The following is a 12,259-nucleotide window of genomic DNA, read 5'->3' as shown; positions in this document are numbered from 1 at the left end:
AGAATTCTCTACCCTATACATAGTTTACACTGATTTAATCCCAGTTAATGTTAGGGTAGTTTCAATGCCCTACTATTACTATCCTATTGTTTCTGAATTTCTCATCAATGTGCCTAGAGATTTGCACACTTCTCCCTCTGACTGACTAATATATACTTTCAGTAGTGTAATTTCCCTGTTTGGTTCCTCAGTTCATCCTACCTTATCTGAGGAAATCTTATGCTTCTAGCATATCATCCTTCTCGTAGTGTGATTGTTTCTTTAACCAATACTGTGATTTCTCCCTGTATCCTATTTGAAAATCCTGAGAGCAGGGATGTTAATCTGCCATTTCTACCCTTTTAAACCATGTTTCAGTGATAGCTATGGTATACTTCCAAGTCCCAGTCCCTCAGCTCATATGCCTTATTCATCAAACTCCTTGCATTGAATCATTTAGCACTAATCCACTGAACAACTCCTTTGTTGATCTGTTCTTAATCTGTCCTATGGCAATAGTGCTGCACCATACAGTTGGAGGGGAGTGAAAATAAGGCAAAAGAATAATGCCGTGGATGCTGGAAATCTGAAATAAAAACAGAAAATGCTGGAAAAGCTCAGCAGGTCTGGCAGCATCTGTGAAGAGAGAAACAGTTAACGTTTAGAGTCCGTATATGACGAAGAAGAGTCATATGCATCGGAAATGTTGACTCTGTTTCTCGAGGGCTACACAGTAGTTGGTCAGATCTGCCAATGGTATTGTGTGTGGATGTGCCTTTGCAAATGTTGCAACTTTGTTCAAAGGGTGTAAGGAAAAACCCAGCAACTGAGGGCCAGCTAGTTTAACCTTGGGAAAGCTTTTCGAAATGCTAGTCTTGGACAGAATGTACTTGGATAAATGTGAATTAATTAGGGGGGGTGTCCATACGAATTATGCCAGTAAAAAGAGTCTTGCTATAATAATTTAAAATCATTCCTTTTAACATCTGCATTGTTAATACAATAATGTGATCTTAAAATTATCTTTATTCATTTCAAAATTTACATTTGAGTGACCTATTTTAATGAATTCATATGCTGGTATGCTGAAATTACATGGCATATTCCAGGCGCCAACAAACCTATGGGCAGGTATTTGGGAAAAGTGAAGCATTTTTGTGTAATTTGTTGAATTCTTATGATACTATGGTATTTCAGGTGCACGAAAAGTCTACCTAGCCCTCAATACAATATCAAAGCCTCTCGATTCAAATATAAGCATCTTGTAGGTTTTATTTGCATATATGCTGGAGTATCTGCTTTTCTGCCTCTGAGAAGTTCTTACTTTGTCATTATTTTCTTAAAGTATATATCAGTCTTGTTCAAATTGGGTGGTGACAGGTAAAGGTGTCTAATTTACATTTCAAGTGAGTACATTTTTTAAAATCTTGGGACTAAGTCTCTCTCCGGTATAATTCTACAATATGCTATTGCTTCTGTTCGCTTATCCATTTAACACTTTTCTTTTTCATCCATGCCTAGTGGCATGAGACGACCCAATTCCTCTGCTTTTACATCTAATAGATTGTCCTCTATTTTGGAAATAAACCAAAGACCTTTTTTACATGTGAAGATTGTTAGTCTAACTCTTGACCACACACACGGAGAACCGACTGGATACAATAGGTTGAATCTTATTAGCTGCATGGAGTGGCTTTGAAACTGGGAGGGCGAGAAATTTCTGAAGGTTGCATACTGGGTCAGCTACCTGACATGTTCCTGCCTCTGAATGCAGAGTCAGATTGGCACCCAATGTTAAGTGCTCACGCAGGGGCAAAGTGGTGACTCCCGCATTCCTGAGGCTGAAGCCCAGCAGGAGCCTGGAGGCAGTCTCCTAGCAATAAGCCAGAGAGTCATTGAAGCCTATTTTAAATCTCCTCAGCCTGGATACTGGGATCAGAAAGCCACTGCAGTGGGCACAGGCCATCCTGTAGAGGGGCTGCCCCTCCACAATGATGGCCTGGCATTTGTGGTGTGGCCATACTTTGAATTTTAAAAATAAAGTCTTCAGAGGGCACCTCCATGTTGTGCCCTCCGGTGTCTCTCTTTTATTGGCAGCACTCGTGTCTCCCAGTGGAACAGCATGCCTCCCACAGCCGTGGGCACTGAGGTTGACCTCCCCACCTGCACAGCCCACCTATTGTCCTTAATTAGAGGATGAACGTGGAGGCGGCCTGTTAATTGGCCCCTCTGGGAAGATCATGCTGGCAGGCGGTCCACAGGCATCATTGGGGTTGGACACAAAAATGGTCCCTGCCCACATTTAAAAACAACGTTGGTAAGATTCTGCTCAATGAGTTGGGGGGATTATCACCAGTCTTCTCCTCTCATGCAAGTACCCTGTGATTTGTCAACCCAGTGTTCAGAGACCAGAACTCTGTTCTCTGCCAGCCAAGACCATTTAACGTTTAATAGAAAATATTAAAAATGCTTGGAACATTCAGCAGATCAGGCAGTATCTAATTGAGATGTTTAGGTTGATTAGAGGATCTGCTGGCGTAGACAGAAACTATTTGCTCTGGTGGGGGAAGTCCAGAAAAGGGAGGCATAGCCTTAAAATTTGAATTAGGCTTATCAGGGGTGGTCAGGAACTACTTCACACAAGGTGTAGTGGGTATCTGGAGCTCTCTTCTCCCAAAGAGCTGTTACGGTTAGATCAACTGAAAATTTCAAAACCGAAATTGGTGTACTTTTGTTAGGCATGTTATTGAGGGTTACAGTACCAAAGCTTATAGATAGAACGGAGATGCAGATCAGCCATGATCTAGTTGGAATAGGCCTGATATACCAATGTCTATTCCTATGTAGAGAACCAGGGAGTTATCATTTTCAATTTGTGCCCTTCATCATGACTGGATAATTCTTTTATTCTCCCCTGCTGCAATTGGTATATCTAAGACAGTTTGAACAATTGTGGTCAGAGCCTCAGCTGGCTTATCTGACAATAGAATGCATACCAGCTTGATTCAGAGACTACAAGCTCTTCTAATTCTCTGAACCAATTCCTTTTCCATAGTTACCTCTAACAATTCTATACATTCTGCTCTAGTACATTTATTCCCCCAACATTTGTAAAATGTGATGAAAATATTTTAAAATGCCACCATATTTTCTTACTTCGCAGCTAGTTTCCTTTAATCTCAAGTGATTTTGTTGTTAAACTATTTTGTCAATTTTAAAAGTCTACTTTTTATGTACCTGCCAACCTTTTTCAAACTTTCTCTTACCCTTTCTAATTTCCCTGCTCACCTCCCCACTACACTTCTATTTCATCATGCTCTATTTTAGTATTGTTGGCCCTTATTTTATCAATATTTTTGTTTTAAATTTGTTTGGTTTTAACCTGTCCCATCCTTTTATGCACTCACTTTCTATTTGATAAGAAAATATCTGTTGTAGTCTATTCATTTAATTATTGAAGATTCCCTATTACTTTACTGGCTTTAACATGAAGACTGGATCCCAGCAGCCCAACACAGGCAATGCCAAGATGGAACTGCATCTTCCAAAGTCGGCCTTCCAACCATAGGAAGCTGCTCTCCAGGGCCAGATTTCAGATGGCTGGCCATGTTTTATCTTGACAGTCCACTTTTCTAAGCTCCATTTGCCCAATCCCCTCAGAATGTACTAAACTTTATATTTTTCTTATTTTGTTTTGAATCTAACTTTGCTGTGATCAATATTTCCAAGTTGTTCACTTATTTTCACATTAGTTCCTGGATATTATTCTACTGAGTACAGTTATGAGGAGAGACTTGAGCTACCAAACAAGTTATACTGCAGCAGAAAAGACTGAAAGAAGATCTAATAAAGTTTTTTTAAATCATGAATGGTTTTGATGGGTGAATTTGAGAGTGAACACACCATAAAACAGTGCTTAATAGCTCCTAATAAACTCAAAAATACAGGCCACTAGGGAAGATAAAAACAACCTGGATGTTGTCTCTGAAGACTACCCCAGAGTTACCAGACTTTGCAAGCTGTTACACACAATGGATAGTGCCCTGACGGCAACAAAGTCGGGCAGGGCAGCAGGTGTTGATGGGATTTACCCAGAATTCTGGAAGAACATTGGATCACAGGGAAGGAAGTGGTTAACAAAGGTGTTTACCAACATCCACAGCAGAGGCAGCATTCCAAACATCTGGCTCCAATCAAAGATAGCGGGCATTGCCTAGCCAGGGAAGCCGTTTGGCAACCCACACACAGTTACTGCCCTGTTCCCCAGCTCTCAATAACAGATAAGCTCCTGGAATGCTTCTTTCTAAACAGACTGAGTCCTACCCTGGAAGCAACAATATTCCCCCAACAGGCAGGTTTTTGCACAGGTTGCAATTGCTCCAAGCAAGTCCTGATGCTGACCTCACATATTGAGGCTGGTTCACAGGAAGGCCTGTGCCTATGACACTGTGGCCCACAGGCATGCTGCTGAAACACTCCAAAATCATCTGCTAATAGAACTAATAGTTCTGTGTGTACCTTGGAGACCAAATCAGCCACTCATGCATAACTAACCATGGGCTCCTATAGGGATCAATCCTCACATCAGTTCTCTTTAACATATATGTATATCTATCTATCAGTGACCTTCCTCCTACAAAGTCATGGCTGTTTGCATATGCTGTTGACTTGACTATGGGTTTCCAGACTAAAGAACTTCAGAACACCGAGGAAACACTCACTGAAGATCTATGTTCTCTGGAAGCCTACTTCAGAAAATGGAGACTTCAACTAAACACTGCCAACACAGTCATTTATGCCTTCCACCTGAACAATTCAAGGCCAAGGAAGAAATTAATTTAGTAGTTGACCCGTGAGAGTGCTGGTCATTTAGTGCTAACAGCAAACTCAGTCCATTTTTGAGGGCTTGGAGTCATTCAAATCAACCAAGAATAAATCCAAAGCAGCAATCAAAAAGTCAATAGAATGCTGGACTAAAGAGCCAGAACAGTATATGTTGTAACCAAACTGTACAGCTCTGGTCAGACTGTACCTTGAATACTATGTACAGCCTTGATCTCAATAAAATGAGGTAAACATTAAGTGCTGGAGGAAGTGGAGAGAGCCCCATGGTTGAACCTCAATGTGAAGGTCAGAGTTTTAAGGGAAGAGGAGAGACAACTGGATTTTTCAGACTGGAAAGAGATGCCTGAGCCATGATTTTACAGGCATATGTAAGATAGTAAATGGAATTGAGAAAGCTAACCAGAATACTTTAACTTAAGGTATGCACGTAGGACAACATCAAACAGATGTAATCTAGTCAAAGGTAATCTTTGGAGTGATATCACTCAACTTGGAATAGACTTTAGGCCAAGTGGTTGAGGGGAAAGCTCTGAAATAATTAAAAAACAGTAGGTGCAGGAATGGCAAGAGCTGTTCTGGATAGAAGAGCTAAAATGGGTTCAATGGCTTCGCTCATCCTATATTTTCTTGTGCTCTTTTGAAGTAATGTGAATTCACTTATAGGAGACTTTTCAAAATTTTCAAGCCATGGAATTCAAACAGCAGAAACCAGTGGAGTAATAAACTAAAGATTGAATAGAGACCAAGCTGCAGAGCTTCATGGGCAGATTAGCCAGAACACTAGAGCCACAAGTAAGCTATGTGCAGCAGCTTGGATATCCCAACATTAGCTGGACACAAATTAGTAGGTATCGAGCAATTTTGCTGTCTTGAAGCATCAGTTTAATTTGTTGTCCATTAGACAGCATGAGTAAAGGGTAATGCAAAGTTTCAAAGACTATCCCAGGACCATTGCCTTCAAAAAAAACCAACTTATTAACAAAGTTAAACCAAATAGGCAATGGGATGAATTTGATATTGCTACTGAAATGTGGTAACAGCTTCCTTTGCATTGTCTACCCTGCAACAATGTCCTCAGTAGTTCTGAGTACTAATCTGAAGGCATGTTGTTTCTTGACACTGATATCAAGTTGCTTATTACTTTGCACATAAGTATTTTCACGTATGGGGAATTGTAGGCAATAATCTGTAATTACCATTCCATTTCATTTGGGTGCCGTTATATTACACAAATCCATGCATCCTGGCTTATTTTAAATTTGGGCACATACTACCAACAATTTCAATGTGCGGAGAATTACATCTCTTTGTAAGAACTGAATGATTACACAATTTCACTGTGCGGAGAATTACACCTCTTTTTAAGAACTGAATGATTACACAAACATAAGGATATACCACAGTCCTCTTGCTACAACTATTTACCAGATACCATATCCTTTATTATGATCAAGCAATGTGTGACTTTTATAAGCACATCTTAACATGTTCTAAGCTTTTGAACTGCAGTGGTAAATTCAAAGAAAGGTTTAGAAATTCTAGGGCCAGAATTTTCCCCTCATTGGGTGGGCTTGGCGGGAGCAGGCGGGGGCAGTCGGGGAGCTGGCCCCCGCCCGCGATCAGTTCCACTCCACGATTTCGTGAACTGGCCCGAGTACGTGAATCGCGAGCAGCAGCGCTCAACGCTCCCTGTGCGGGCAGGGGGAGGAGGGAGAGCGGGTCTGGTGCACAGTTCGCGCATGTGCGCGAAAGAGTACTTCAATCTGCCTGAAGCATGGAGCTGCCTCGGGGAGATTGAAGCATTTTTTAAAAAATTAATATATACGATAAAAATTTAATGAAACGTACCCCATGTGATTGTGTCACATGAGATGGGACATGTTTTTAATTTCAACATAAAGTTTTTATTTAATTTGTATTAGCTTTAGGAATCATCCCACTGGATGAGGTTTCCTAAAAATGTGAAGGCCCTTTGGCCTTTTCGCCTGCCCGTCAACCATTAGGTTGGACGGGCAGCATAAACTTCAATTTAATTACCTTGTTAATGGCTGTAATTGGCCTTTTAATTATTGGCGGGTGTGCAGCTGACTCCGGCGCATGTCCACCAAGCGAAATATCGCGCATGTGATCAATGACATCAGGACGCATGCCCAACATCATCGTGCATCATATTACGTTCGGGCGTGCTGGGCACGCACCCTCTCGCCGAAGGTAAAATTCTAGCCTAGATGTCACACGTTCTTGCAACTAAAAGCAATCATGCAGCATTTCCTTAAACACAATTATATTTTGGCTTGGGCATTTTGATTGAAACCATCTAAATCTTATATAAATAGCTTAAAAACTTCTTACTTGCAATTCTAACACAATGTGCAGTGGAAAGATCAGGCTACATATAATATAACTGATTAGAAAGCATTTTTGAAGATTAATTAAAATGTCATCTTCATATTATACATACAACATGCCACAATAAATATTCTTCAATTAGCGCAGTTACATGAGTTAACTGATTGCAAGACTGTTTTAAAGGGTGATAAATATAAACCATCAAGAAAAAATGATTAAACCAAGAAGCTTAATTAGGTATATTTTTAACTTGTCCCCTAGGCATGAAACTGGCCTTGTGGATTGGTTGCCCATTATAGAAACCATCCAATTTTCAATTCAATTGAACTCACTGGAATTCTAGCCCATTATATTCACAAAGCATGATCTCTTTACAGAATTGTAATGATGCACACAAGAATGGAGATAACTAAGCAAGCCATTGGCTGCTCAAAAGAAAGTTCTGGTATCCATAAGTCCAGGGAAGCCTGTGGTATATGTCACTTCTGGAGCTTAAGAAACAACTCATGAAGAACAAGAAGCAGATTTAGTAGCAACAATTGCTGGGTTTCTAGGAAATAAGCTCATTCAGCACACTATCATGGGTGAATAGGAAACATTATTATTTTAGATATCTCAAAGATTTATCTTCTTTCATCATACTCTCAATGGTCCACGTAAAATCCTTGCTCCTCATAGTTAGCAATTACATCCTAATTCTGAGCTATAACATCAGTACAGAATCAGCTCTCCGTTGTCAAATGAGAACCAAACACCAAGCAGTTCTTACATTAGTTATTTCAGAGATTTAGTGTAACTAGTTACAAAAGTCAAATTTGATTTGTGTGGAAGAAAAATGCATTAAAAATAGAACTCAAAGTAAGTGAATACTTAGTAATAGAAATAAGGAGATTGTCTACCTTGGTATTGTTATCTCTTTCTTTTAAAGCAGCATCCTCTCTGCTGTATGTCAACTTATTTCAGTGATAGGTTCAAGAATTGCAATGAAGAATGCTAGCTTCCTGCAAACCAGGAAACCTTTACTTTGTTTTCTGAAATGACATGAATAGGCAAAATATATAAAACTGTTCTTCACTGCCATACTATTAACAGTATTGCAAAACTCATTTTTTGAAAATTTTAAAGGCATAATAAAAATAAATATATTTTAATCTTTAAATGATTTGCTTAATAGAATTTTGCAACATAGAAGGTGGCCATGCTTCCCATCAGGTTCAAGTTTTCTGCAAGAGCAACTAGATCCACTCTCCTGCCTTTCTCAGTAGCATTGCAATTTTGAACACCTCTATCAAAACTCTCTCATTCTTTTGTCCAAGGAGAAAAACTTCAACTTCTCCAATCTACCCACATAACGGAGGTTCCTCATCCCTGGAACCATTCTAGTAAATCTTATCTGCACCCTCTCTAAAGCCCTCACATTCGTCATAAAGTACATTGCCCATTATTCAAAACTGCTCCTGTTCTGACTGAACTGAACCAGTGTTTTATAAAGGCTCATCATAATTTCTTTGTTTTCATACTGCATAAGAATGCTGATTTGTTGGCAAGTGGTCTCTGATTGGTAGAAGCGTTGCCATGCCAACCAATCAGCACTCTCCTCTCATGCAGTATAAATTATTGTTCCCTTTACTGTTGATTTATCTTGCGTGGCTGTCCCGGTGAGTGCAAGACAAAAAGCTTTAATAGCATGTCTCCTTTTTCAGCAATACTCAAGTTCTGTATTACAAAACAACTCTTACCTTTATCGTGTCCCTTCTGCACTGCCGCCTGCCAACACTGAGGGGAGCATGCATATTGCACACTCTGCCTAGTTTTCTGTCAAAATTCCATTTGGGATCTTATGAATCTCATAGGACTTCGATTTGTACACCGCAGTCACCTATCACCTGAAACATGCAGGCACTTTGACCACCCAGCAGAAGAGCAACTTCAAAGGTAGCAGCTGTCAGCCCAAATAAGGTGGTATGTTATTTTCCACCTTTTTAAACTGGTTTGTCCAAGTTAAAATCCACCCCATCATCTCAATCAGACAATAGAGAAAGGTGAAAGAAAATTAGAGATATTCAGAAAACAAAACAAGAACGTAGAATGATGGAAACATATAACATTGAATTTAAGTGTTTACAGGGAAAACAGGAGATGCTTCGGTGTTAGAAATGATATTACCACCAGATCACTAGATATTTACACAAGGAAGGCCATTCAACACATTTTAATTCATACACCCAGAGAGATCCTAACAACCATCCCCCATCATGGCACTGAAGCACTCATTTGGCACCTACAGCTCACTTGAAGAAGACTGATATTCATTCCACTGTTCCATACCATCAACACCCAATGGAAGGTAAGGAAGTTTGCATTCAACATGGTTAGAATAATGTAGGAGGCCAAAGGTAGAGAGATCAGATCGAAAATGGAAAGGGGTATTTAAAATGCAAGCAGTAGGGAGCTCAGGATCACACTTGCAAATAGAACAGCAATTTTCTATTAAGTAGCCCACTAATCAGCATTTGGTGTTCATAGTGTAGAGAACACAATAACTGAACTTTGCATCTGGTAATAGTAGGTTACAAAAATTACAAATAAATGGCAAATTCACAAAGGTGTGTTTGACATGTTGAGCAATGACCCAGGAAAAAGAGAAGGAACAGGCATTATATCTATTGCAGTTCTACTGAAAGGTATCAGCGGAAGAATTGTTGGAAATTATGATGGTGGAAGAGTGAACAAGGGTGTAATAGAGGAACCTTACAGAAAAGGGACAGATACTTAGGTAGAAATTACAACACAGAAATAGACTTAACAACATCTGTGGAGAGAGAAATAGATTTGATGGCTCAAACAATCCATGTTGGTGATTGTGCTCAAGTAGTAGTTACCACCCCATGTGCATAGGTGAGGCTCAGTTGGTAGCACTCTTGCTCTCTGAGTTAGAAGGTTGTGGGTTCATGCCCCAATATAAGACTTGTGCACAAAAATCTAGACTGACAGTCCAGTTCTGAACCATGACTGGAGGTGCTGTCTTCAGGATGAGATGTTAAACTGATGCCTCCTTTTATTCTCTCAGCTGAGCGTAAAAGATCCCATGGCACTATTTTGAATAAGAGCAGGGAAGTTATCCCTCTTATTGTGGTCAATATTTTTCCCTCAAGCAACATCACAAATACAGATTATCTAAGTATTACCACTTTGCTGTTTGTGGGAGTTTGCTGCCTGCAAATTAGCTGCTGCATTTCCTACATTATAACGGTTACTACACTACTGTTATGGCACAGCTGATGGTAAATGCTGAGCTGCTCAAATCCCAAAGGAAAACTTGAAACAACTGCCACAACTGTTTTGCAATTTGCATAACTTTCGAGATACATGCCTTGAATTCAGTAGTAATGAGATCACCAAGTCTTACAGGTTTCTTACAAAGCTAAATTAAACCTTCAATAGAAGAAATGATTTTAAATACATACATAGATCTACAAATTACTACTATGATAACTACTAAACCCCTAGTTAATCTAACTCCTCATTACACTTTCATTATGGCAACAGTAAGGCACATAAATTTTAAAATACCCAGGCAAAGAAACATGATACCCTGAACAATCCAATTCAAAATGAGTTTTCTTAACTTCAGTACTCTGTAGACAGCAGCTTGATGTGTAGATGCTGAAGGCTTTCCACACTTGTTAGATCTTAGAATACCTGCCTTTACACACTGCCTTCTCTCCTTTATACATAATTTCCTCCTTGAATGCAAATTCCCATTGTTTCACTATGTCTTTGGACTTTACCTCCCTGATCATAAAAAATTATCTTAGTACTATTTTTACCAGTAATCTTTGGGAAAAATAAACACATTGTTGCTGAATTTCACCTGGCTAGGTGAGACATTTCACCCCTTCTTTGAAAACAATCTAGTCTGGTTTATTTAAAAATGCAAATGTCCTTTTACACCTTGTATTCTAAACTTCCCCCATGTTAACATTTCAAACCTAGCTTATCTTTTGTTACATCAAAGCATCCAGACGAGCTATTTTTAATCCAATTAAGTCTCTCTCTCTCGCTCTCTCTCTCTCCCTCTCTGTTACACACACACACACACACACACATACACACATACACACAAACATAGACACAGAAACCAATATTTTCCAATAAATTCCAATAGCATTATATGTTCCTGACAACTACATTGATAATAAAGTGCTAGGAGACATCCTGAAAGGTGCTATATAATATGTCTTTCTTTCTTTTCTTTCACCCTGTACTTTTATTCCCCTTCCCTTTAACCTATAATCTATTCTTAAAAGTTGACATTGCCTCTGCTTCAGTAGTTCAGGCACTGCAGTTCAAAACTTGACAACCCCTCCAAGTCAAATGTTTCCCCAGCTTCTTTCTATGCTTAATCTCTTGTGTTTAATCTTATATCTATATTCCCTTTTTCTAGAACCCTCAATCACTGTCTGTTGTCTGTTTCAATCTATGCCATCCCATCCCTTCATAATTTTAAACATCTCTATCAAATGACGCTATAATGTCTCATGTTGCAACACTACTTTTTCAAGTCGTTCTTTAGATTTGTAATTGTTCATATTAAGAGGCATCATAAGAACGTAAGAAATCAGAACAGGAGTAGACCATTTGGCCCCTTCCGCCATTCAATAAGATCATGGCTGATCCTCTTGTGTTTCGATTTCCACATTCCCATCTAACCCTGATAACCTTTGATTCCCTTGCCTAACAAGAATCTATCTACTTCTACCTTAAATGACCCCACCTCCACCACCTTCTGAGGCAGAGAATTCAAAAGTCGCACAACTCTCTGAGAGAAAAAAATTCTCCTCATCTCTGTCCTAAAAAGGGCCACCCCTAATTTTAAAACAGTGTCCCCTAGCCTTGGACTCACCTACAAGAGGAAACATCCTTTCCATGTCCACCTTGTCAAGGCCATTCAGGATCTTGTATACTTCAAATCAAACTACCTGTCACTTTTCTAAACCCCAGTGGAAACAAGCCCAGGCTGTCCAACCTTTCCTCATAAGACAATCCACTCATTACAGGTATCAATCTAATAAACCTCATTTGA

Source organism: Carcharodon carcharias, chromosome 21, assembly GCF_017639515.1.
Source record: "Carcharodon carcharias isolate sCarCar2 chromosome 21, sCarCar2.pri, whole genome shotgun sequence".
Classification (NCBI taxonomy): Eukaryota; Metazoa; Chordata; class Chondrichthyes; order Lamniformes; family Lamnidae; genus Carcharodon; species Carcharodon carcharias.
Note: the sequence above shows the minus strand (reverse complement) of the source record.